Below are 5,348 nucleotides of genomic sequence, written 5' to 3'. Positions count from 1 at the left end.
CTTTGGCGGATTCTTTGCTCTCGTGTAGACGCTTGAAAACGATACAAACGGAGACCACCTCGGATCGGCTTTGATCGTGTAAACGTACGAAAACGAAAAAAGAAATGCGGGACTGAAAACGGAAAACTGGCCGTGCGTTGTCGTGTAAACGCAGCCTAAGGCTGTGTTTACATGAAGCGTTTCAACCCGGGTTGAGTTCGACCCGGGTCAGATTTCAACCCGCCATGTGCACAAAGTGAATGGCGCGTTTACATGACGCATTGCGCTTGACCCGGGTTGAAATTTCGCCCCGGGTTGATTTCAACCCTCCCCCCAAGGGGAGGGTTGAAATCAACCCGGGTCAACAAAATCGTACAAACGTACTTCTGTGCGTATCTCGCGCCAGGTTTGAACGGCACTGCAGAAGACTGTTTTCACAGCCATTTCAGCTCATTTTCTCTCGGTACTAAGCTGTTGACCTTGCACTTGTGTTTATATTGTTTTCAATCCTTCCGCCATGGCAAATTGTGTTTTGTTCGCCCGTAAAAGAGGCTTTTAGTACAGTGTAAAAAAAAAATAAAAAAATAAAAAAAACTTGTGTTTATTTTGCCCGTACAAGAGGCTTGGATCTCCGTAAATTGAACGGCACTGCAGATGCAAATTTCGCGCGAACGGATTCACGTGACCATACAGGACTGTAGAAGTGGACTTTTGGCGGCATATCAGTATTTGACCCGGGTCAACTGTCTTCATGTAAACGCTCACCTCTTTGAGGTATATTATGCTCCGCAGGCCGCGAAAGAGAGCCCGTTACCTGGACCCCTACTCGCGCGGGTAGAGCGAAACTGAGCACCCTGGGATGCGAGCAGCTTTTTAGTACTCCCGGGTCCAAAATCTCACCACCAGGCCGGGATGATCAAAACGTCTGCCGGGTCTGCAGCCTACAAACGTGGATCTGCCGACACTGTGCTGTCGACGACATGTCCGGCAAGGCACCTCCTTGCGTGAAAGCAAGGAACGCTTTTTTTTTTAGAAAGGAAGCTTCTTCTCCAAAATTTAAAATTTTTGAAAATTATTCCTTCTGAAAATATCATCGCGTTCTTGACCTCGAAGCTGACTGCTGAATGCGATTAGGAAAGAAGATTCCTGAAGATACACCAGACTGATTCTGGCAAGCCGTCTGTCGTCTAGATATGCAGTTGTTCGTCATGCATGGTCAGCAATCTTCCTCGTTCGTCCTTTCGTTTTCCTGACCACGATGATGACAAGCAGCTCTCATGCTCAGGTTAGTGCTGTACTTGTATGTCTGGGCACACAACACATCTGAGATTCACCCACTGACGTTATCGAACTGAAGAATGCAGCAAGGGTTCCTCGGATTCTCTTGATTTCGGAACAAATTTCCTTCACTTTCACCCTCTCGGTCTCTTCCCCATGCACTCCATGCATGCACAATGCAGCTTGCATTTCAATTGCTGTTTTTTATACTTTGGCAGTGCCTCTGCTACACTTTCATATAGAGTGAGGTCCTGTAAATAGGATCGAACAGTGTTGGTGGTGGTGTGTGTGTGTGGGGGGGGGGGGGGGGGGTACGTTTGCAGCCAGGATGTAGGAATGACACTTCTGCACAGCAGGTGGCAATAGTCAAAACTGGTCACTCTACAAATCCCATACCTGCCAACCTTTGCAAACCTGAGATCCAATGACATACCTAGGCATGAAAATGTATACAAAAGAAGCTCGCGGTGAGGCATGGAACTAGTGCACTTTTGGGTGCCTATTACCGCCCTCGATATCGGGACGGTCCCGGCCAAATCGGGATGGTTGTCAGGTATGAAATCCCAACCGAGAAAACCATTTAATTAAAAGATAAACTCGGCCAGGACATAGCGACTTTCTGTTTGCCGGGGGGGGGGGGGAGGGTCATCGTCCGCAATATTGGTAGAGTTACGGTTACATTGTATATGTAGATACATGTGCATCAGGGATTCATAGCACCTGGGGAGACGACATGAGACCTAAGTACCCAAAACGTTGTGAGTTGTGACCCCGGATGGGGTAGTTCTACGTGATCTGTGTTTCTATAGACCTTATTCGATAACGTGATTTTTGGACTCGCCTCCAGGGATTTGTTGTAAGCTGGGACACGCGTACGTGAAACGAGTGGCAAGAAAGGCCCAGTTCGTACAAGGGAGTAGTAAAATACCGGTATTTTTCTACTCCTATGTTCCCACGCCGAGTCCACTGTGCACTGAGTGCAGGTCTCTTGCCGCTCCCTGGTTCCCGGGACCCTGGTTCACGTGATTGTGACGTTTATTGAATAAGGTCTACATGTATATGCGGGCATGCCTAAATCAACCCTTCCACAAGGACGGCTCAAACAGGCAGCCAAGGAGTGAAAATTTCGCTCCTGGGGCTAGGAGTGAAACGAAGGCCTCAATTTGCCAGATGAACCTTCTCCATCGAAACGAACGAAGGTGTCGAATAATTCTTTTACCAGTTCACAGTTGCCGTTCACGCGCACTCCCGGGGTGGGGGGGGGGGGGGGGCTACTATGCACTTGTAGTGATACTTACCGTAAGCCAAGTGGAACACGACTAGTTGACTGCACAGACTACAGTACAGTATACATGCACATGTATACAGTGAAGATCAGTGCGTGCATGCCTGCCATAATCGTATGTTGACCTTCGTTCGAATTGAAAAGAGAGGGTCGTTTCGAAAAAGAAAAAAAGCTCGATGGAAGTATGATGCTGCTGACAATTCAAGACTCACTGAAGTCGCCTTTCTGGAATGGATCATGCACTCTAGGTTCATCCAATTGGATATGGACTCAAATCATTGTTACACCATTATTGTTTGGTTAGTTATTGTACATCCCATAGCATGTACAATCAACCTTGTGAATAATCTACCTCGGGTTTACAAAACAACTCGCAAATAACGACACAATCTTCAGATCTAGTGAACATTTGATTGCATACTTCCAACCTCACGAGTAACAACAATGCGAATAGCGACACTTTCATTCACAATCGAGGGTCAGTATTCCCCAGGTTGACTGCAATTGCCAATCAAACAGGAGGGGCGAAAGTCGACCACGGCTGAAAAGGCATAAAGAAAAATTAATGTATATCATGAGCTAGATGGCTGAAGGAGGAAGTAGGTTTTCTGAGAAAGCAAGAAACAGAGGTGAATGAAGCACCAGGTCTGTCCATGCAGTGGATAGAATTATTGCATTGAAAGACAGGCTCTTTACATCAGCTTGCTACTATTATACCTACATTTGCTTTCTGCCTTTTTCATGCAGGATTCTGAAAGCTGGAGCAGCTCTGCTTACCTCGACCACTGAACTTACAACTAACTTCCAACCAAGTACAAGGCAATATTATGATGAATCAAGCACGCTTGCCATCATGTCATCATTGCAAAGTACATCGACAACATAGATTTGGTGCCGACTATGTATGATGTAGAGTGTGCTCTATGTATCTATACTACTGATTGGCCTACATTGTACTTATGTGGGCTGAGAGTAATCGATTGTGCTATATGGAAGTTTACTTGTATGTCATAGATGTTAACATTGCACACAGCTTCTGAAATGCTTTCTGTTGCACTGGCCTACTGCGGCCCACTGCAAATAGATTGTAGTGGCATGGGCCATGCCATAATTATAGTAGTATACCAGTACTACACCAACAATTTCACTGGTGCACTGTACTTACTGGTACGAGTAGATCTACATCATGCACAGCCTTGTCACTGCTTTTCTCATTTTTTATTAATTTACTGTACTGTACACATTTTGGCACAGCTCTTCCACAAAGAGTTACTAGTATTTTCTTCTGCATACCTACTGTATACAGTGACCTGACTGGTAACATCTATGGCTGTGAAATCACAAATTTCTGGGTTGACAGCCTCGAACCTATACGATTTGTTTCTAAGAACGTGCTATTAGAAATTTTCTATTGAAGTATTCTACTGTAGTTCGCCGGACATGGAGTGCAATTACGTAAAGTTTGGAACACCACTCTTCTGTGATTTGGATGTCAAATTATGAAATTCAGTGTGTGAGGTAAACCCATGCATGGCATACACTGCTATAGTATGACTCGGGGTAAAGTGTTCCAACGCATACTCATTATAGTGAATAGTTGTGTGACCAACGTTGTTGCTGCTGGATAAATAGTACACATTCTGAGATAACTGAAGCTACACAGCCATCTAATGTTCAGACATGCATCGAAGGGGCCGTAACGAGATCTGCAAGGCATGATTCTATACCTGTATTTGATGCTCTCTAGCCTAGGACATTCACCTGCCTCATTTTCTCTGTGCTGCATTGATGAGTCCATTAGTAACTAAAGGACGAAACAGCATGCTGTCTGCAGATTGGTAATTGTGTAAAGACAGACGTGTATGTAGTGGTAAAGCTCAGATACATGTGCAACATAACAATCCCGGTGTTTGACAACAGCACAAACCTACACCGCAATTCTTAATTTTGGGCTGTGGTGTTCTTAGTATTCCAGGTTGGATGTTCTGTAGGCTTCCACGTTCTTGGGCGCACGACTTTACTGTGCCGAAGAATATTTTCAGCCAATGAACCCAGAGCTTGGTGGCAGATGAGTGCCATGGAACAGCCTTTTGCATGTGGCTTTCACTACATGCACATGTATAACGTTCAATTGATGCGGAAAAATCAGACGAGGACTTTTGCAGTTATGAGCAAGGTCCCCACGAATGGTCATGTCACTTCACAGAATACATGAACTGATAGAGTAGACCTCGGTCCCCTCAGAGAACGCTTGGGAAAGTCGGGTTCAACCATAGATTTATACTTAACAGAGAACGCTTGGGGAAGTAGGTTTCAACCATAGATTTATACTTAATATTCTTTACAACAAGGATCGATGTGTTCCTTCGGATGCCCTTTATCGACTTTCACACACTTCTCCTCTCTCCTTTCGTCATAAGCACCATCTCTGTACACTGGTTCATAAAATATTTCTTCATAAAACTCCTTCACACATAATGAAGTACAATTGGTTTTCGACAAGCTCAACCCGTAACGCGCTTATCCTGCCTCTTGTTAAGTCAGCCCGGTATCTAAAGCCCCCCTTGTTTTCCGGTTATTCTCATTGGTTAACTAGGGACATGTCCAAAACCATACTAAGTACTTGAGCTGCTCATGAGCCCCACAATTATCAGGCCCGCCGGTCTGGTTGGTCAGGTTATCACCAGACCAACTTGTTGGCCACCAACAAACGTTTCCTACCGTGGAGGACGTGTGTACCCGCCATGAAACTACCGGACCAATCAAAAACTGCTTCCGGCGGTACTGATTATAGTACAGGTTTAAG

The 5,348-nt window shown here is 45.3% G+C and overlaps 1 long non-coding RNA gene across 1 annotated transcript; it reads left to right on the top strand.

The window, feature by feature from the left end:
• The first annotated feature begins 763 nt into the window (after positions 1-763).
• On the top strand, positions 764-3,851 carry LOC135829730 (uncharacterized). The gene is made up of 2 exons (XR_010555899.1): positions 764-1,264; positions 3,290-3,851. It is a non-coding gene; the product is annotated as an uncharacterized LOC135829730 (long non-coding RNA).
• Positions 3,852-5,348: the final 1,497 nt, after the last annotated feature.

This window comes from Sycon ciliatum, chromosome 13, assembly GCF_964019385.1.
Source record: "Sycon ciliatum chromosome 13, ocSycCili1.1, whole genome shotgun sequence".
NCBI classification, from domain to species: Eukaryota; Metazoa; Porifera; class Calcarea; order Leucosolenida; family Sycettidae; genus Sycon; species Sycon ciliatum.
Note: the sequence above shows the minus strand (reverse complement) of the source record. Positions and strands in the feature narration are given on the sequence as shown.